Source organism: Balaenoptera physalus, assembly GCF_965194825.1.
Source record: "Balaenoptera physalus genome assembly, chromosome: 14".
NCBI classification, from domain to species: domain Eukaryota; kingdom Metazoa; phylum Chordata; class Mammalia; order Artiodactyla; family Balaenopteridae; genus Balaenoptera; species Balaenoptera physalus.
In genome coordinates this window covers 65,435,866-65,459,616 of record NC_138893.1, presented here as the reverse complement: position 1 = coordinate 65,459,616, position 23,751 = coordinate 65,435,866, and positions in this window count along the sequence as shown.

Genomic DNA, 23,751 nt, shown 5'->3' with positions numbered 1-23,751 from the left:
AAGGAAAAGTTGAAATGATGTTTTGGAGTTTCAGTATGAAACACTGCAATAAAGTATTTTCCTCCTATCTGCTTTGCAGAGACTGGTGGTATTGATTTGCACAGTCACTATAGTAGAGGTCTCCCTGTGTCCATTCTACTTTCTTAAGAACAATTAAAATAATAGTCGTGACCGTGAACATTTGTCTCGTCCTGGTGATGGCTTTTGGTATGTCTGTATGTATGTATGTATGTATGCATGTATTTATTTCAAGGACTATTTGTAGAAAAGTGGTAGGAACTTAGAAAAAAGTGAGTGAATGTTTGTATTAAGAAGAGTAAAGATGGGCTAGGGACAAGAGAAGGGGACACAATTTAGAAAAAAGCATAAAACTGAGAAGTGAGAAGGAGAATTTTGTAAAAATGAGATAAACATGTGCTTACTTTTCTGAATTCCAAGAAGAGATGGGAGAAAGGAGCATGAAAAAGAATGTCTATGATTTAAAAATGAAAATGTATACTCTAAAAGCGCTAAAGTTATTCCTAGCTATAGGGTAGATTATCAGAAAATTAAGTACTTGGCCAGAAATAAATTGAAGTGCTCAAAATTTTAATTTCCATTTTATGTTTTCTCTTAACTTTTCTTTAATTCTTGAATTTTTAAATATTGAGCTCTCTTCTCTAAATAAAATTCTTATGCATGACTATTTTTGGAGGAAAGCAGTCTGAGAATGTATGCAGGAGTTTGATTTCACTGCTTTTTCTCTGTTTTCTTTGATGTGATGTTAAATTTGTTTGATAAATAAATGAAGAAAACAATAAATATTGAGTGCCTACTCTGTGCCAGGAACTATTCCTGGTGGTTTTGTCATCCATTTAACCTCTGCAAGGTAGATAATGTAGAACAGATTTTCCCTCCCTGTTTAATTTTATTTCTGAATATCTCTGCATGAGTCCCTTCACGTAAGCCTCGTTGACAGTCTGTTAAACAGCCTTACTTTCTGATACTGTGAGCATGAACCAGAGTGCTCTGTTTTGGAACATTAGCTATTGTTACATTGGTCTGCTAATATTTTACAGAAAATGAGAGCAAGAATTTTAGACATCTTTATAAAGTTTATTGAGAAATTTTCACTCAGGATATACTGAGTTCTGAATAGTATACATTATATAAATTCTTATTTTGTAATCATAAATCAGGGTTAAGAATAGAATAAAATTCAACAGAGCTTCAGGTAATAAGGCTCCGCTTTATTGTAGTTGAAAATAATTTTTTCAAATGATCGTAACTTCCGTGGAAAATATTGTGTGAATGAGAAAGCACTAAAGCAAAGAGCATTTCTAGTATTTATGGAGAATTATACATACTTTGTAAACAGCTGCCATCTGGATGTAGATTACTTTTCCTTCTCAGTTTTTCATACACAAACACGCACACACATACACACATGTGTGTATGTATGTTTATGTACACATACATAAATCAAAGCAATTTCTTAGAGCTCATGTTTATTTTAATCAAAGCTGTAGGTGTGCATGGTTAAAATATCAAACTGTGTATATAATTAAATATTAGTTCCTGCTTCTGTAGTTAAGTCTCCTTACACAGCTTTGTTCAACCCTCTATTTTGGGGGTGTTTCTTCTTTGTTTATATCTACATTTCTAAATAATACCCTTATGATTCTATCTCTTCATTGATTATTTATTTACTATTATAGTACTTAAACATTTGGCTGCTTTATACCATCACCATCTTTTTTCACCATCTTTTTTATCCTCTCCTAAGTTCCAAAGAGAGTAATAGATCAATATTATAAATTCTTGTTACTTTAATATGCTAATGATATACCAACAATAGGCTGTGATTTTATTGTCCAATTTTTGTCTTTCCATCGTGAATACATTGCATTTTTGTGCTTACTTTTCTGAATCTTTCTTTATTTTTTTGCAAAACATTCCACAGATCATGCCAGTCAATAAATCTTCCCAAGTCTTCAGAAACATTGGTCTCTTGGTTCCATTTTTTTCCCAAGATGGCAGCCCTCCTTTCCATTATATTCAGACACAGACTTATACTGCCTCATTGCCTCTGAGTGGGGTATAAGATCACACTGGGATCCCACAGCCACCCAGATAGGGGGCCGGGGGAAGTAGAGGTCAATCTCACACCAAGTTGTTGTTGTAGGCTCAGGATGGAGGCTCAGCTCCGTGGAGCCCTGCTGACTGTGGGTTGGGCAGGGAGGTGGGAGAGTGAAGTCTACAGGTTACAAGCTCAGCCTAGCACTGCCTCCCTAATTAAGTCTGCCTGGTTCTGGTTCACAGTGGAGGCTCACCTGGCTTACCTGGTGGAGGATCCCTCTGGCAGCATGCTGGGGGTGAGACTGGGGGAATCAGAGCACCTCCAGCTTCTGTCTGATGGTGAATAGAAGATGAGCTTCTCACTCCACCAGGACTCACCTGGCTAACACTACTGTATTAGTCAGGGTTCTCTAGAGAAGCAGAACCAATGGAAGATATATGTATCTTCTACTGAGAGAGAAAGGGAGAAAGATTACATATATATATAAAATAGATATTATAAATATATAAAGATAATATAAAGATATTTTATTTATATATACATGGAATTAGCTCATGCAATTATGGAGCCCGAGAAATCCCAAGATTGCAGTCAGCAAGCTGTAGACCCAGGAGACCCAATGATGTAAGTTCCAGTTCTAGTCTGAGTCCAAAGGCAGACAAGACCAATACCCAACTGGAAGACAGTGAGGCAGAGAGAGCGAATTCTCCCTTATTATTTTTGTTCTTCTGACCTTCAGTGGGTTGGATGAGGCTTACCCACGTTAGGGAGGACAATCTACTTTACCCAGACTGCAAGTTCAAGTGTTAGTCTCATCAAGAAGCACCCTCACAGATACCGAATAATGTTTGACCAAATATCTGAATACCACAGGGCCCAGCCAAGTTGACACACAAAATTAACCATCATGACTAGGGAACTTGGATGGTAGCTACCTTCTTCTCTGGGGAGGAACAGGGTTGTTAGTGGTGGGAAATCAACTTCCTACTTGACCCCACTGAAACTCCTGAGGAGAAAGAAGGGATGCAGTTTTCCCCCTGGTGTTTGGTTGGAGTAGGGCAGGTATTGCCAAAAAGTTTATCTGTTGTACAGCCATCCTTTTCCCAGTCCTTTAGCTAGGAGGAAGAGACTCTACTTGGAGCTGTTTGGGTCTTCGTCTGTTGGCAATTCCATGTTGGAGGCTTTTCCCAGATATGTGGGACACAATAAGGAAATCTAGAGGGTTCACTATCGGTTTATCTGCCTTGAGGATGCTGTGTGGAAATAGCCTACATGTAGGCAGGAGCAGAAGCAAGGAATTAAGGGGCCAAAGCAATAATCCAGGCAAGAGGAAATGGCGGCTCAGACTAAGGTATTAGCAGTACGAGTGCTCAAAAGTGGTTTATTTTGGATATGTTGTAAAGATAGAACCAACATAAATGTATTGATGGCTTGAATGTGGTGTATGAAAGAAAGAGAGGGAACTTCTTGGATGACTCCAAGATTTTTGGAGTTGTCACTGATATGAGTAAGCCTGAAATGTGTTTAGAAAGGCAAATCAATATTTGATTTTTCAGCATGTCGTACTTGAGATGAATGTAGTGTATTCAAATTAGATGACTCTGCAAGTTTAGAGCTCAGAGACAATGTTGGGCCTGGATATAAACTTGTAAGAAAAGACGTCTGAGGATTGTGCTCTGGGGCCTTGGGAAACCTAGAAGAAGGATCCATGTATTAAAGGCCATTGCTGATTCCAGGAAGATAAGAACTGAGAAATAAACATTGATTTCAAAAATTGGAGGTCATTAATGACCATGACAAGCAGTCCGGGTACTATGGTATTGATTAAAAGATAATTGGCCTGGAAGTATTTTGGTCATTGTTACTATTATCTTTTCCTGTTTGTTTTAATATTTCACACTTTTAAGAACTCCTTCTTGTTCACTGTTACTTCAGTTGCTTTTTTATGAACATATTCTCTTATCTCTGTGAGGATATTAATTATAGCTTTGCTTATTTATTTAAGTTTTGCTTGGCTCCCTCTGTAATATTTTCTTTCCCCATCCCCACCTTTTATTATGTGTGCTGCTTTGTTCTCCCTTTTTCAGGTTCCAGGTTTTCCTCCAAGAGACTGATTGATTGATTATTCATGCCTCTCCAATCACATCTAAAAATTTATTAGTTAGGTTATGTAGGCCATGGAAGTAAATATACTCTCACATGTAATTGCTCCATGTTTATTTTTTTGCTTATGTAACTGTCTGCAGGTGGTTTTATGTCAGTAGTATGTAAGGAGTCTGGGGAGTGATATTCAACCTATGGCTTCCAAATTCTCTCTGAGGGTTTGTTATCCAGACAACCTTCTGTGGAAAACAAATAGCATGCAAGGTGGGGATTATGTACTGTACTGGATGAGGCACATGTGACTTTCTCTCACACCCCTTTTCCTAGAACTCAGTCACATGGCCACTTTTAACTACAAGGGAGATTGGAACAGGTAATCATGATGTGTATCCAGACAGAAGAGGGGAGTGAATTTTTGGAGCAGATAAGTGTCTGTGTCACTAATGGCACGGCACAGAAATGCTCTTTCATCACCCTCTGTGTATGACAGGCATAGGGCTTGTCAACAAGTGGGCTTTACTGTGATGTATTCAAGCAAAGAAGTAGACTTGTGTTTGATGACTCAGAGTGTGGGAGCTCTGTGACAGTGTCTCAGAAAACACTCTAATCTCTAAGCTGTGTGACAAGAGAAGATTTGAGGAAGACTGCTCAGAACCTAGTTATTTAACCGGGACCCTTGTGTAAGGTCTCTGAGCTAACACCAATACCCTCCCCTGTTTTTCATGTTATCTCCATTTACTGAGCTTTTCCTATGTTCTGCGGAGTCAATTGGCTGTTTTTTATTATCATGATCTCTCCACTTTTGCCTTTTGCAATGTAATTTTCTGTACTCAGCTAAATAAGTTACTTGTCTTCCATTTTCAAACTTCAACAAATTTGTTGGGAGCGTGCATTTTCTTTTGCCACTTCTGTGTCCTTGTTGGCTAATATTTCTTTTAATTCCTATGGTGGAAGATAACAGATAAGTACTTCTGATCAAATTGCATCTTATTATTCAAATTTAAGTTAAGAAAAGGTGTTTTGTGGAATGATTGGTTAGTAAAGAATGTGTTTAAACATGGAATCTGAAAAATATTCATTGAATATTTTTTCTTAATCGTAAGATATCAGAAACATATCAATTGCTTTCTGTAAGATGGTGATTATTATAATTGCTTCTGTGGAAAAATGTGGTTCTGAATCTATTAAGTATATGTTAATTCCTTGTCAGTAAGTTGTATCTGCAGGTATTAAGTCACCTCAAGCCTCTATCTTTTGCTTAAAGCATGTGTGTGTGTGTGCACATGCCCACTCATGCACACACACACACACACACACACATACACACACACACACTCTGGGCCAGGCTTACTATCACACTTAATTTCTGCTTCAGTGCAATTTAATGTTGAACATGGATGTTGAAGACATAGCAGGAGGAAGGAATAAGCTGTTACCACCTCATCTGGAAATTCTCCTGCAGCTTTTCAGCAAGTCACACGGTGGGAATTTAACAAGGAACAAAATAGAAACAAGATTTTTGGATAAAGTACAGCTTTCATACAAAAAAATATGTCATAGGGTGGGTTTTTTTTTTTTTTTTGGTCATAACAAAGAGATTCTTGTAACTGTCATAAAATATCTTGGTTGTCAAATAAATTTTAAGTTACGAATGTTTCTGAAGCCACGTACTATGTTAGCAGTCCTTATTTTGTCATTTAGGAAAACTCAGCCATAATTCCTGAGTCAGTCAATATTGCCTTCTATCCTGTGTACTTAGGATTCTTCTTATGGGGAAAGTGATGTTTTTTAAGGAGAGTCTCATATAGGAAATGACCAAGTTTCCAGGGGTCTTTGATTCTATAAAGAATTATATTTGGAAGTTTGAATTCAACTTTAAATTCATTGACCCTTTAAGTGAATTATTAAAGCAGTTTCACTCTTCCCATTGCAATCAGGCTCCCAGTCCCACTACTTACCTGAAATACCTAATGCCAACATCAGCAGTGACCTCCTATTTGCTAAATTCCATGGAAGATTTCAAGCCTTGTCTTACATTCATTTATCTGCATTATTCAGTTTTGCTGACTAATCCTTGATCTTTGAACTTCTCACTCTTTTCCCCTGGCACTTTTGTTTTATTGTTTTTGTTGTTTATTTTTAAAATATTATTTCTCAAGACTCGTTTCAGATTCATTTTCAGGCAGTTCTTTTTCTATGCAGGTCTTAGATGTTAGTGTGCTCAGATGTACTTCCTTATATTTTTTTCTCTTCTCTTCTTTCATATTACTTCTGATTTAGTTCATCCACTATTAAATTCTTGACTAATTTCTGTTTGCAGATGGCAGCTAAAATTATAACTCTAACATCTCCGAATTTCACTCCAAAGCTCAGATTTGCAAAACCAGCTGCCTCCTGGAACTTCCATTTGGATATTCCATGGGTAATTAAAATTCATTAAGTGTGAAACTAAGTTCATGATCTGTTGCCCACCTCTACTTCCTAACCTCTCCTTTTTCTTCACCAAATTCTTATTTCAGTGACTGATGACAACCAACATCAAATTGCACCAGTTCAGAAACCTGTATATCAGCCTTTGATTTTTCCCTCTTTCTTTCTGCTCGTATTTCACGAACTGCCACAATTTTCCTGTCAATTCTACCTCCTTAATAGCTTTAGAATCAAACTCTCCTCCCATCCTTTTCTTAAGGTCCTCATCATTTCTCACCTGATGCTCAACTTATCTGTTTTCCCTTTCTCCATTTTCTGTGCCACTCTTCTTCCTTCTCCTGTCTTCTTTTTTTCTCTACAAACTGCCAGTCTCATCATATCACTGCCTTGCAAAGATATTTCAATGTGTTCTCATTCTATTTATGCAAGCTCTCCCTTGGAGCCCCTCTCTCTCTGTCTCTCTCTCTCTCTGCCTAATCAGTCTTGTTCAAAATAAAGTAAAGGAAATGTACTGTTCTATGTAATTAAATGCCCAGATACGTAGGTATGACTTGCCACAAGGATTTAAGGCTCAAATATGACTTTGAGATACATCTCTTCATTTGCTTTCTTTGGTAGTTGAACCTGTTCTCAAAATCCATATATTGGCTATTGGCAGCTTTGAGCTCGTACCATTACAGCACCTAGTACAAGAGAAAATAAAGTTCATGCTCTGGTAATTGAACCCCATATCTCTATATTAGTTCTGCTTGGCTCTGATTTACCTGAATTGATTCATCTACCTTATGAGGGGAGGGCGAAAAATATAGACTGTCTCATTCTAAGTCATGTACTACACTCTTGCTTTCTGGAGAAGGGTCAGTTCTAGATAGCATAGACATAATATGACTTGGTTTGCAAAAGAGAATATTTGAAAATAACTGAAGTGGTAAACATTTTAATCACCCCTTACATTGAACCAAATTATTTAGTTTTTTGACACTGTGTTGGCTAACGAATAATTATGCGTGAGTCCTTAGATATGTTCTCTAAAACTTCAAACGCAAAAATTAAAAAATATATACTTTTTAAGCAAAGGACTGCACCATGCATCATGTATACTTATCTATATAACAATCACAAATGGCATACATTAATAAATATGTTATAGACTCATGTTTAATCATTCAGATTCTTGTGAAATAGATTGTTTTTGTTTTTTGTCTTTATGTAGAATATTTTTGAAATCTTTTATACTTTGGCATATGATTTATAAGCTGCTTTTAGCATGTATTTGTCATCAGTTCTTTACTTTTTCTCATTTTTAAAAGTACAGTTTAATTAACCAATTAATATGGTGTGATTCACTTGTAAATGGGAGATTGAGTATTACTTTTTACATCAAAATTGACATTCTGTCTGAAAGTGAGATCTTCAAAGGCAGTTTAAGGGCACCAGTTTTTGATGTTATTCTTCTAGGCTAGACAAGGAAAATCTAGAACAAACAATCCCAGTGATGTTACATTAACAACATCAATATCTTTTCATAGTTAATCTTGAAAGGAGTTAGCAAAGATAATTTCAATGGGTACAAACTATAAAAGCACAATTTTAGTGATAAGATAGTATCAGGGCACGCCATCATTGTTTTAAAATAATAATTGTTATCTTGGTAACAGATATATGCTAAGGGGAAGAAAATACCAAAGTCACACAGTAAAGAATAAATGATAAGAAATTATGGTTTGTCATTTCATTGTTTTGACATAGATTCATTAATTTATAACTCATCATATTCTTAGAGTATCCTCCCGATTGGAAATTTTGCTACTCTATTTATATTTTTCCTATTTATCTTCCCAACACCAGTGACTTGCATGGTGCCAGCAAATGTTTGTTAAATGAATAAACCAGATCTGTTTTTCAAGATAACCTTTTCTTGTGACTAACCTATAATTTGTATCTTTGATTTCTATAAATGAGAGCATTATTATAGACATTTGAAACCCGACTTTCTTGAATTCTTGGAAAATATTGTTGTGAATATTTTGTCTATGTTTTCATCTGGTCTTTTGAAAGAGTCTTGTATAACGGAAGATATTTTTCTAGAAGCTCTTAGCTTAATTGTTGGCACATAGTGAAGCAATATCATAATCAAGTGCCTATTCTTGGTGATTATACATGTCATATGTGATTCATTCCAAAGCTACATTAGAAGGTTTAACCGTGGACTCCCAAAAGATGTGATCCTCTTAAAATATCTCCTAATGCTGATATACTGATGAGAGCATGAGAGTCATGTTCTTATCTAGTTGCCAGTTTTGCTTCATACATTTTAAAATCACAGAATGATGACTGATGGTGATGATGAGATTTTCACTTCCTGTAATCCCAGAAATCAGTCATTTTTTTTTATGTTAACGTACTTAGAGGCATAAAGGAGCATATTATGTCATAAGTGTGACCACTCAGAACATCTGCTGAATGAATATATGAATAAATGTAGAACCTACAATAAGCCCTTCAGTCTACATGTCTAGGAACTCAAGAACAGAAAATAAATAGATAAGGAAGGAAATCTTTAACAATGTATTATCTACTTTTTACATATATTTCAATACTATTTTTTTTTTTTTTTAAGTAGAGGGAAGGATTTTTTATTTATTTATTTATTTATTTATTTATTTATTTATTTATGGCTGTGTTGGGTCTTCGTTTCTGTGCGAGGGCTCTCCCTAGTTGCGGCAAGCGGGGGCCACTCTTCATCGCGGTGCGCGGGCCTCTCACTGTCGCGGCCTCTCTTGTTGCGGAGCACAGGCTCCAGACGCGCAGGCTCAGTAATTGTGGCTCACGGGCCTAGTTGCTCCGCGGCATGTGGGATCCTCCCAGACCAGGGCTCGAACCCGTGTCCCCTGCATTGGCAGGCAGATTCTCCACCACTGCGCCACCAGGGAAGTCCTCAATGCTATTTTTTTTTTTTTTTTTACTTCAATTAAAGTTTGAAGTTTTATTATTTATGGCCAATATTTATTAATATTAAAATATATCATTTTTTGTTTTACTGAATCAAAAATATAAGTATATATTTAAGAAGTTCTGTATAAATCACTGGAAAAGTTTGGGAAATTTACTTACTATTTTGATGTCTTTAGAAATACTGAATAGATGTAAGCATCTAAAGTAAGATGTCTTTATTGTGCAGTAGTACTTGAAAAAGGATCTTCATTAACAAGTTTAAAAATACATACTTTTTTTTTCTGAGTCTCCTAGGTATGACAACTGAATGAATCTAATCTTTTCTAACCCACAAAAACATGGACAATCCATTTAAATGAGAATAATATAATTTATTTCTCCCTATTTTACTGCTTTGCCTGCAGAAAATTCACCAAAGCCCAGATCAGACTTGTCTGGTGAAAATTCTCAAAGGAAAAACTGGGTCTTCTGTGTATATTCTGTTAATAATTTTCTTTGTAGATATGAGAAAAATAAGTATGAATAATATGCATCTCTATGTGAATGGAGATACTTATATTTACTGCAGCCAGTGATCATTTTATAATATCTATTAGCATTTTGGTTATTAGCATTATCATATGACTATGTCAAAACGAAAAAGTAAACAAATCTTGCCATAAATATGCTCCTAACTTGATCTGTTTACCCTGAATAATGTATAGAGTTAATACCCACAAACTTAATAAGTAATGGTTTCAGCTATAATTACTTGTCTTTATTCATTTTATCATTATACTGTTGTTTTCCTGTTTATGTATATTACTGTATTTAGATGGATAATTGCACACAATAGCTGGTTCTTTATATTTTCAACGCGTTTTGGAGATTTTGACTTAACATGGTAATCAGTTGTCATTTTAAGGACTGTGGACACTGAAGTGAGACGCGTGATCAGATATTAAAAATCCATGTATGACTCATTTATCAATCATCTGTTGCTAAAATAATGCCATGTGACAAATGACCTGAAAACCTCAGTGTCATGAAAAAATAAGCAATTATTGCTCGGGCATGTGAGATAGTCAGCCTGGCAGGTCTGTTGACAAGACTGGACTCACCCTTATCTTAGTGTTGGCCATCTGTTGGCTGATGTAGACTGCATTTAGCTGAATATACTGGGGCTGCTTGGCTATGCTTCATAACCCTCTTATCCTGTAGGCCATCTGGCATGTTATCAGGTTGATTTTTAAAAAGGCACAAAACACAGGGCAAGTTCAAACACTTGAGGCTTCTTCAGCATTTTCATCTGTTGAAGCAAGTCACATGGCTGAACCTGGAGTCGGAGTGGTAGGAGACTGCAAAGTTACACCGCAAAAGGAGAGGACACAGGGAATGGTGAAGAATAAGGGCCATTTGGGCAGTTTATTTTTACAAAAACGTATGGCTCTGGTTACCTCAAAATATCCCTGTTAGAAGACTATTATAAAATTGTTTCAGGGGCTTATATGGTATTTTCATTCCTGGATCAAAGAGAGGAAATTCAAATGGTGGTTCATACTTGAAAGTCAGGTGCATAAAATGTCTAAGAAATCTCTCTGTGAGTGAAAGGACCCCAATAACTGTAGTTATTGGAATGAATGAAGTTCAGGATGTCATTCTGAAGGAGATACACTGTATGGCCACTAGATGGAATTAGGGGCAAAGTGGCATTCTGGTACTCCAGAGTAGCCACCAGGAACTGGAGAACATGGAGAGGTAGATGTGGATTGCCAGAGACCACTCACACTGCTAGTGCCATGAGATCCAATTTCAGCAAGGAAAATTGAGGACAAATTAAGCATCTTGTCAGTTGTGACTCTGCCACCAGATTCTGGGGTGGAATGAGAAATTGATATCTAAACCCATGAGGGAGCCAAGGCTGTTGCTTTCTGTTGGGGTGATTTTAGTCTAGAATAATGGTGAATCACATAGGACCCTTTTTCTGACTCACAAAAGGAATTGGGAGAGGGTGTGGTAGATGTTAAATTTACAGATAGGACAGGTAAGATTCCTTTGAGTTTTGTCCCCATGTTGTTACCATTTCAGCTGTCTCTAGGTCCCTAATCACAGGAGGAAAATGTCTAAAGTCTCCCCTTGAGATGGAAATGGAGAAATAAAAATGAAGATTTCTCCAGAGAACAATGTTGTTTTTTGTTTTTTGTTTTTCTTGCATCAGCCTGAACTTACAAAGGAGTGGAATAGAGAGATTTGAAAGATGAACAGCCATTTACATTTAGGTTGACACTCAAGCTGATTACACAGAAGAATTGTGAGATTCTGTCTTGAGGGATAAAGAACAGTGGGGAACCAGCACTTCTTAGGAACATTTGTTCAGACCAACAGGGGACCCAGTTACACTTATCACAAGTGTGCAGGGCATAATCCTGTCAGTTTCTTAAATAGCCTCTCAGGTAGGGTATAGGGTGCTTATTAGGCATTGCCATATCTGGGAACTTATTAAGGCGCTAGAAAATGAAGGTAGGAAAGGGGAAGGGAGTCAGGGGAGAAAGAAAAAACACTTCTTATTCAGGTATTAATTCTGAGGTATGGGGTTAGATAGAACAATAAAGAGGAAGAGATTGAGGCAGGCTCCTGTGGATCAGAAAAGATTAAACAGTTATTGTTCTAGCACGAAGGTTCTAGAATAAGCAGTTATTTCCCAAGGGGAATAAATAAGAGAAAAAGACACTTTTATAGAGTAGAACTAGCTTCATGCTGTCCTTGCTTCTTTTTTGTTGTTTTTCCTTCTCTGGGTCTTTCTCTGACCTGATTTTTGGGTCACGTTTAGGTAGCTGAAGGTTTGTTCTGTTCTGAAATGCAGACATATTTCTTTTTTTGGTCAGAGTTGTCTCAGGGCTTAGAGAAGGATTGACGACCAATGGGACAGGTGGAAAGTCATTAATGAATTCAGCATGGGGTTGGGAGGGAGCTGGATGAAGTCAGAGGCAGCAAATTGAAATAATATGTCATGTAAAAAATTAATTCATTCACCTATTATCGGCTTCTAATTATCCAAGGCCAAAACCAGTCTGGTATAAGGATATAAGGAAAGTAATAAGCAATGCCATGTTCTAGTGTATACTTATACATGTTTATACACATACATTTCTACTACTTTTTGCCCTGTATCCATTTTCTCCTTCTGGTAATAGCCTCCCAATTTTCCTTGGGAGATACCCCTCTCCCACCATTAATTATAATTCATATAGTTTGATTGGTGATATCCCACCCAACTGTTCCATGTATGAACACAGGAACAGGCATGATGAATCAGAAACACAGTGATTGGTCAGCACAGGTCATGTGTCCTAATTCAGGCTAAATAGAGCCAATGCGTATCACACCTGGGAATTTTGCTGTAACTGTCAGGAGGATGTCACTCTATTTCTACTGTAATAAATGCACATATATACCTGTAAATACCATGTTTTTAAAAAAAATAATGTGTGCATTCTCTGTGCATAGTAATTTATTTTAAAATGTGTCAGAGCAGGGTTAAATTTGGTTAGATACAGTGCAACCAAGGTCAATGTCGTAAACTCAGTATGTGTCCCCTATATGTGTCCATTAAATTTATGTTTTTCTTTGCCTAATCGTAAAGAGAACATAAGTCTGAGTTCATAAAGTTAGAACTAGATTTATTCCAGGTCTCCTGAGGCTGCCTTGGTCCTTAGGGATAGCTGAGTGTAGGTCTGAAAGAGAAGCACTAGGAATTGTAATTGTGAAGTCCAACATGGGACACTCTTGGAAGAAATTGGAATTGAGAAAATGGGCTTTTTGTCCTTCAGAGAAAACTGGAGATCCTTCCAGAGAACCAGACATCTGAAGCATCTTCCTAGAGTAGGCCAGCATCATCTTATCAGACCACGGTGCTCATCTCTGCTTGGGTGTAGGAGTTAGACAAATTCTCTTTTGGATTGCCTGAACCTCCAGGAGACTGGGAAAAATCCAGCAGGAAGGGGGAGACCAAATGAGGGATACCAGAACTTGCTGCTACTAGTGTTGATAAATTCTTCTGTAACTACTTGGAAATAGAAGAGGTTTGATGGTTTAGTACTCTTTCATCTTACTTTGTTTGACTTATATTAATTGAACAATGATCTTTGCGAGATGATGGGAAAAAATGGCGATCATTTGGAGATTACAGTTCTGAGCATTTCATAAAATGCTTAAATAGGCATTATTAGCCTAATACTAAATATGTAGTACCTGAGGCTCACACAATTTAAGAAAGTGAAATACAGAGAAGGTAAATTGTGGAGTCAGAACTATAACTCAGATATGTCTGGCTGCAAAGTCCACACTTTTTCACAGTATCATACTACTAGAGCATGCCATCATATGACATCCTCAAAACTGACCCTTCCACTGACTGTATAATCACTAGTACTGAGAGATTATCAATAGTTCTTTTCACAGCAGGTGACTAAATCATCTGTCCTATACATAATACTTCCAAAGGCTGGTCCATTCTGTTTCATAGATTTGTTCCATAACTTCACTGGCTAAATACTCAATTTTGGTTTTCAAAACCCCTCATCTTTGAGACTTACAAGCTTGTTTGAATTATTTGTAGGTATGTTTTTCCTGCACTGCGACAAATCTAAATAACTTGAAGTTGCACAGTATATCCTTGTAAGGTTTCTTCGATATAAATGTAAACACACAACGCCAGCTGTTGAGGATTGAAAGAATGAATCTTGTGTTTGAAACATTTCTTCATATGGGTAATATTCTTTCAAAGCATTATGTTCCTTCTAGAAGAAAGTACATGTCCAGAGGAAGCAGATGGTAAAGATGTTTAGTGAGCTATCATATTTAAATCCAGTGGGAAATATAAAGATTTAGAGAGCTGATATCCAATAGTTCAAATATAGAAAAATAAATAAAGTTTATTTGAAACAACTGATAATTTTTGTTCATAAATATGGTCCCTTGTGGGGATCAGAAATTCATACTCCATTTATTGGAAAATATGTTAGTGTGATTGCTCCATAAATATTACTTCATTTCAGTGAACAACTTTTCATTAGTTGTAAAATACAGTATCATTACAGGGAAGAATGAACTTACGTTCAATGTAAATGTACTATGATAAGTACATCATTATTACAAATACATTTAAATAAGAAAGGGTCGCATTTTATTTTCAAAGAATTATGGTCAGATTTTTCCTATAGTTGATAACTATCTATATAGAATGTGTTAATTTTTGTGAGTGAAGTGCATGTCATGTAAATATGTTTGGCACTTCCCATATGGCCTAGATCCCAAATGTATTATATTGTAAACTACTGAGAGCAAAGAGTCTCAGTTAGAAGTGAAGGAGAAAGTAGGATCTGAGGTGACTTTTCCACATTGCAGCTGTCACTATCCTTTACCATAGAGAGGCACGTGGAGTTCTCTCCTTCTGTATTTCTATATTTGGAACATTATGGCAGTGCTGCTTTTCTAAGGAGTGTTCCATTTTGCTGCAGCATTTGGGGTTTCTGCTTTGACTTTGATCTTTGTTGCCAATCAAGCATCTGTATCTTTCCATGCTACTGTGATTAATCAGCTACCAAATGTCTCCAAATAGTTGGTTTTTATTTGTTAAAAGATATCTTACATTCCAGAATGTTCTTTTGCAAATGCCTTATCAACTCATGAATACAAATAAGGCCACATTTTTCCCAGCTTCGTTGAGATATAATTGACATACAACATTGTATGTAAATTTAAGGTGTACAGTGTATTGATTTATATACTATATATATCGGAAAATGATTATCACCATAGCATTAACTAGCACTTTCATTCCATCACATAATTGCCATTTCTTTTTTGTGGTTACAACATTTAAGATCTACTCTCTTAGCAACTTTCAAGTATATAATATAGTATTAATAGCTATACTCACCATGCTGTACATTAGATCCCTAGAACTTGTTAATCTTATAACTGGAAGCTTGTACCATTTGACCCATATCTCCCCATTTCCCTCCATCCCCACAACGTCCCTGGTTACACTACTATGCTCTGTTTGTCTGAGTTTGGCTTTTTTAGATTCTATGTACAGTATTTGTCTTTCTTGGTCTGACTCAGTATTTGTATTTCACTTAGCATAGTGTCTTCAAGATTCATCCAAGTTGTCACAAACAGCAGGATTTCCTTCTTGCTCATGGCTGAATAATATTCCATTGTGTGTAGAAATAATATATGTGTATAAAGTATACATACATATATACACATATTTATGCATATATATTATATATATATTATCTTCTTTATCCATTCATTCACTGATGGACATAAAGAGATGTCTGCAGTTCCATGTCCATGGCAGCATTATTCACCATAGCTAAGACATGGAAAAGAGGCCACATTTTTGTTTACATCTCAGTTCCTGGTACCTCAAGCCCCTCTCCTTGACTAAAAGCTTCATAGTATTTTTCATAGGTCTCCTTCCTCAAAATATTTTCAAGAATACTTGATATCATAAGAAGAGCTCACCTTTGTCGGATTATGTTGATTATGATATGAAATTTCACACAGTTTATTAGCAAAGAGTATAAAGAATAATGCACATGCACACACACACACACACACACACACACACACTCACACACACACAATTCTCAACAGAGATATTTCGGATTTCATGTCCCGCCTGGTTCTCAACGCTTATAGATTTTGCAGTAGATAATTGACGTGCAATCAGCTAATGGTGAGATTTCACCATGTCTCAAAGATTTCTATATTTACAGTGGAGATCAGATTGATAACTCTCCATTACATTCAAGCTATAACAACTGACTTACATTACCTCTATCTAGAGTGTGTTCACTTTTTAAAAAAATTTTTATTGTAGTATAGTTGCTTTACGATGTTGTGTTAGTTTCTACTGTATAGCAAAGTGAATCAGCTATGCGTATACACATATCCCCTCTTTTTTGGATTTCCATCCCATTTAGGTCACCACAGAACACTGAGTAGGTTCTCATTAGTTATCTAGTGACATATATACACTATTGATAGTAAGTGTGTTCACTCTGTGGTAAGGGCTTTCTTGCTGTTGCTCAAAAATGATCAAGTATTTTTCTAGAACTAGTTTGTGGCACCTTAACCTAAGGTCTTTCTTACCTATTACATAGATGACAGCATATTTGAGAACTACTTTGGTGAACAGGTCATAAATTTATTACAGAAATGAAGCAAAATGCAGTAAAGAGCTAAACAATTTATTTTTTCCGACTGCTGTATATAAGAATAGCTGCAAATGTTTCTCATACTCTTGGTATACTCTGTTAATTATGATTTTTTGGTGGCACTAACAAAACAGCACTAGCCAGTTTAATCATAAAAGGAACTTATTTGGAAGATATTAGTCCACAGTTGATAGGAAGGCTTGAGAATAAAACTATTATATGAAAATGCAATAAATCCACAAGAATCTAAATAGCAAAAACACAATGACAGTGTTGACAGAGCACCATCAATTGAATGAATGAAGTCTATTCATTTTTCTGATTCCTGTGTGATTGCACTCCTAATTTAAATTATGGGGAATGAGAATAGGATCTACGTAAACTCTGCTAATTCTCTGCTGTGTCCATCTTTTGGCTTGGTGAGGGCAGGCCTCTGGATTTATGTTGCAGCCAGAGCATGACAGAGGAGAAGAGAGTCGGGGTGCTGTTATCAACAGAAAGTAGAAGAAATGTTAGGGTAGCAAAAAAGAAATGTTAATTACAGTTAAATGTGATTGTGCTTATGACTGAATCCTGGTCCTAGTTGCTACCAACCTGGCAGAGTTGAGATTATAAAGTATGTAGCTTTATCTTTGATGTAGAGTTCTGCTCACCAGCTGAGGCTCCTTGTTTCTTCACTGTAAACTTTGGCTCCAGAGCGCAGTTATCCTGTCCTAAATATGGTTTTAGGAAGCTGCAATGAGGTCTGTATTATTTTTAGAGTCCTGCCAGCCACTTAAAAGAGATTGGAATTTTCTATCTCTCCTGAATTAGTAGTTGCACATATGTAAGAATAGGGGGCATCTCTCCACACACCATCAGCATATAAGACCCTTAAAACCATTAAGTACACTGAGAGGCAAAGAGAGGATGAAACCCATCTACCTCTGGGTTACACCACTGGCTTTGGCAATGTGCTATTTACATGCAGTTTTTCATTCTGATGTCTCAACTTAATATGAATCAAACGTTAGAGTCTTTGACCTCTTTATAAATTGAGCCAATTGTGACTATGTATTTGGTCTGCAATTATCAAGGACCTTTAAATGTATTTCAGTAATTAATAGGAAATTCAATCTGACCAATCAAGAGTAGAGAAATTTTAAGGAGAATTTCTTTTAGAACCACATTTAATGAAACCTGAAAAAATTAATATACCTAGACGTATCCTAATTTTAAGGAGGATTATATATTATTCCAAAATTAGGGTTAAAACACCAAGCAAAAACTAAAGCATGAAGGAAATGAAACCTGACCTTACAACCTTTATAAAAGTAAACAAACCTAAGCTGTTCACATACTTTGAGGTTTCTTTATTCCATCATGCTTCCATATAGCAGAAAAATTTTAATGATACTTATCCAGGGAGACAATAACTGGTAAACCTCCATGGAACTATTAAAGGGTTTTGAGACTGACATTTAATGGAACCACGATATCCTCAAAATACTTGGCTAATGTAGTATAAATAGGGAATCTGCAGAAAACACCTGTCTCTCTACACTAGAAATTTACGCTGGTAAAGGGAATTCACCAGTATATCACCCCGAGATCAAATCACCATGTTGAACTTGCCCACACAAATACATGGCATTTGTGTTAGCAACACTTACACTTGCTTCGCCTAGTGTCGGTAGATCACTGCCAAAATCTATGGAAGGGAACTTATATCTTGCATATGGCAATTGAGGTGTTTCTAATGACTGCATCCTTATTTCACAGTGACTTGCCAGTATCTTCTGATCTTGTCAGTATGCAGATATAATTAATAACTCTTTTCAGCGTTTTTGTTCTTCTCCTAGCTCAACTCTACCAATCTCCTGAACCGACTCCTTACTTCCAGCAAGATTGATTGCAATAAAGAAAAGATCTAAAACCCCATGCTACTAGCTGACACACTTTGGAAAACTCTAAAGGGAGCCTCATTTCTAGCTTTGCTATAAATTACCTATATCTTATTTTGGCAGAAAAAAATGTTTTAATTTTCTCAGTTTTTTCCTTTTCAATTATTCTTCAAATAAGTGTAAAAAAGAGTTACAGAAATTATTTAAAATTAGAAATTCTGAATGAGAGCGTATGTGGAAAGGAGCAATAGTAGAGGACAAAGAGCACTTTGAAGCTGCAAAAGGATAAGTGTACTTAAAGTGTGTGTATGCTTAAACTGAAACAATTCAACTACCTTCGCTGTGTCTGCTTTATCATGAGGAAAGCCTTTATATCCTTGAAATTCTCCTCTAATCCAGATGAGGTGACCCTCTTTCAGACAGTCTTAGCTCTTGCTTCAACACTACCTTGAGGTTCTGCTTGACCTTTTGTAATGGATACCTCCAAGATTGCTCTTTTTTTTTTAATTGAAATGTATTTGGCATATAACATTATATAAGTTTAAGGTGTACGACATGTTGATTTGATACATTAATATGTTGCACTATGATTGCCATTGTAGTGTTAACTAATAACTCTATCACATCACATAATTATCACTTCTTTGTAGTGGGAATAATTGAGATCTAGTCTTTTAGCAAGTTTGATGTTTATAGTACAGTATTGTTGTCTGTACTATGCATTGGATCTTTGGGACTTATTTGTCTACTAGATGCAAATGTATACCCTTAAACAATACCCCTTCTCTTCCGGACACCCCTGCCTCTGGTGACCACCATTCTACTCTCTGTTTTTATGAGTTTGGCTTTTTTAGATTCCACATATGAGTGCTATCATACAGAATTTGTCTTCCTTTGTCTGACTTATCTCACTTAGCATAATGTCCTCAAGGTGCATCCATGTTGTCACAAATGGCAGAATTGCCTTCTTTCTCCTGACTGAATAATATTCTGTCTTTTTTATCCATTCATCCATTGGTGAACACTTAGGTTTTTTTATAGACACATAGACCAGTGGGATAGACTAGAGAGCCAGGAATTAAACCCCCACATACATGATCAACTAATATTTACAATGGAGCCAAGAACTCCCACTGGAGAAAGGGTAATTTCTTCAACAAACTGTATTGGAAGAACAAGATGACCACATGCAGAAAAATGAAATTCAATCCCTATCTTACACCACTCACAAAAATTAACCCAAAACAGATCAAAGATTTAAACATAAGACCGGATACCATAAAACTCCAGGAAGAAAACACAGGAAAGAAGCTCTTCAACATTGGTCTTGGCAGTGATATTTTGGATATAACAATAAAAGTACAAGCAACAAAAGCAAAAATCAACCAGTAAGACTACATCAAACTTAAAAGCTCTGCACAGCAAAAGAAACAATCAACAAGATTGTTCTTTCATTCTCCTAAACTGTCAGCAGTGTCAACTGCTAACAGCTCTCGACTTATTCCTAGTCTAGAAACCGTCATCAGCTGAAGAGAGCTGCTGTGACCAAGATCACACCCACACCTGCCCAGCATCCAGCATCCAAGGACTGGTCTGGTTGTCCCATTGGGATGAGGTAGAAGGTGTTATATAAAGATCAGCAACAATTGCCTCAAGTTGAGACAACTCGTAGGTATTCGTTCTGAAATGATTGCAGGCAAATAGCTATCTCACAGTCTGTTTCCAGGGCAATCAACCTAAGTCATCCTTCATGGTATCTTCCAAAACAAATCTAACACATCAACCAAAAAAATGATATTTTTGCGAAGTTAAGCAAAAAGATTGAGATGAGGATTTATATCATACTTACACTGCATAAAGTTTAAACAAAGAAAATATTTATTTTAAAATATATTTCTTCTTTTTACTCCATTTCTTCTTTCTCACTATAGACCTCCTTTGGACATCTGTATCTCTCACACTGCCTCCAAACTCCCTCTATTGTTATAATGGGACTGTCTTCTGCTCCTCACCATGTCTGGTGGTAGCCTTACCTACCCATACCTGCAAGAGACATATGAAAGAAACAACAGAACCTAGGAAATCAAGCCTAACGTCTAACAAGGTCAAGCCTTCTTTTAGGGGAAAATTCTGCTTGTAGGAATGTTTTGGCTTCTCCCCTTTTTTTGCATTCAGTTTAGCCTGAACTTAAAACTGAAACTTTCCATGAGGTATCCTCTCATGAATTTTCTCCACCAGAGGCTCTTCTTCTTCCCCACATGTACTCTCTCATCAGTGTTTATCATCATGCAGATGCTTTTTCAATTATTGGTAGAAAACCATTGTCCTAATATTTAACTAGAGTCTATGCTGAAGTCTATGGCTTGAGGCTATGAGCTGTGATTGAATCGTTTTTCTTTTTTGATAGCATGATTGTAATCTTGTCCAACAGTAGGTAAATGAACTGTGCTCCTACATCCCAGATAACTTAAGCTGGGACTAGTCAATTTTATCAACCAGTTTGATGAATCATCTCCTTGAGTTAAAATGTCAGTCGATGAAATAGTTTCATTGTGTTGAGATCCTATAGACGGAAATTGCAATAAAACCTCAGAATATAAAGTCCTTAATCTTGTTAGGATAAAAATATAATAATCATAGTAAATTAAATTATTTCTAGGATTACCCTTCTGCCCAAGACTTTGTCAGCTATTTATTATCAGGTTTTAGAGGCATTACTCTCCCTGGATTCTCATAGGTTAAATGATGTATTTTTTTTACTAGACAGTAACAACATCTGTATATTTCCCACATAATTAAATTATACTTTTGTCCTGTTGAATTGCATTCAGGTTTTAATAATACATTAATGACACAGTCCAATTGCCTTTACTTATTACATAAAGGGCATATTACAAAGGTGATGCTTGTGTTTAAGTAAGCCTCAAAGGAAAAAAAAACCACTTTTTTCTTTATTAAATAGATTATCTTCAAAGCAGGAGGATATTTAATAAGAAATAAAACTAATATGAAAAAAGTAGTAAATGTCAGATACTGAAAGCAGTAAGCCTCTAATAATGACTTACCTAAGATTTCAAAAGCTGTGGTTTCTAATATTTATCCACTCATTAAACACCGTGCTAAGTTTTGACATTTAGATTTTGCCTACTAGTGGAATTTAAATAAAAATAATGGTCTCTGAGGCTTAGTAAGTAATACTGTGTGGAATATCTAACTATTGGTGAATTTAAGTATGTAAGGTCTGCTAAACAAAGGTTTCATTTAACATTAATTTATATGTGTGTATACATAAATATGCCTGTGTGTGTGTAGGGGGATGTGTTATTCTTGGAGAAATGTGTATTTAAAATTTTGATTCTTGTTTCTCTTTCATTTTTAGTTTCATGGTAAGATAGATGCAGATAAGCTTATTATTCTAGATTTCAATCTGTCTGTTTATAGTAAACCCTGATTGATTTTACTACACTTAATGACAGTAATGTATCTGTAAGACTATGAAGAATGCCAGTTCATCTAGAGTTGACTTTTATGAAGTGTTAAGTAGCAGGTGTTAAGGAACAGATGCCGGAGATAAGAAGTGGCTCTTCCACAGTTACAAACCTGACTCCATAAGAAATCAGCTTACTCATATTATATGATGTTCTTAGATTTTTTTCCCCGTAGACATTTTTGCCAGAATTACATGATATTTTCTTGGTATTTTTGAAAGTGAAAACAGCCAGAAACAATCAGCAAAGAACTTTGCAAAACAGCATTTCAAATCAGAGGTGAGAAGGACAAGTTATTGACCTAGTAGTAATTATCTAGAATCTTTATAGAAGAATCGAGAACATGTTTTTATGTGACAATATGACAATTATCCCTGCCATCTCCAAAACACTCATAGTTAAAAGACTGAACTAGATCTCTCTTGTCCTGATATGACACTGAAAATGATTGAGGGTTGAGACTGCATCTGCAGATGTGGGTGATTAAAGACAAAATCCACTGCGGTGCTAGCAGCCAGGTGTTAGGGACATGGATGTTTAGCTGTACCTGCTTTGTGAAGATGAAAAATTAAAATCTTTCATTTATATTTTTTTGTGGCCTACATGTGCTGATTAGCACAGTTCTAATCTATAAGGGGAAAAAAATGCAGATTAGGAGAACTGAGCCTGTATGTACATTTGTATTTCATTTGTAATCCATGGCTCCTTTAAATCTAGTTTTTCCAAGACAAAATTTCTAAGCTATAATCATATTATACATTCTGAATGTAGTTATAAACACAAGGGATGTTTTAAATTGTTTATTTCAGGATGTAAATCTTTAATTATTGGAAAATATGCTTGAACAGGGATATTATGAAAAGTAAAGTATTCTTGAGAATGTGCATTTAATGTCTCATCCTAAATAAACTTGCTTAAGTTGTGGAATGTAGCTGAAAGACAGGTAAATTAAAAGTTACTACTTAAATTTAAATAATATGTAGCTATTAAAACATGTTGGATGTTTCATCTTTTCAAGTTCTTAAACTTCTATTTTTTTGTAATATTTCTCAAATGTAAAACAGAGGAAAATACACTATTTGAATAGACTAACGGTGGCTTTTTCTGTTAGATGCTTTACATTTAACAGCTGACATTCATAGCATGTTTTGTACTGTGACTCTTAATTCCACCAAATACTTCATATGCAGAATCCAAACCCCCTCTCTTTTGTAGTGTGGTGTGATAGGGAAGATTTTTAGATGTGACTTTGCCTGAATTTACATAAACCGATATTTTTCACTTATTAACTTATATTCATATGGTGACATAGACCAGTCTATATGTGTAAGTAAGGAGAAGGTGCATTTTGTAAACGTTTTAGGATGGATGTGTGAATTTAAATCAAACCTCAACCCTTCTTCTGTATCCTGAGTCTAAATGTCAGTATTGTGAATATTTATAATTATGCCTAATTTGTATCTATCAAAATAAATGTCAACTTGCTTGGCGTTATTTCACACTGACAATTTTGTTAATCTCTAAGCCCTTTTGAGTTTGTGGAATTATTGTTAGCATACCAAATTTTTCATAATGTGTGAACCAATTCAAGCCTATTGGTAAAATTTACTTACACACTAGCCCTA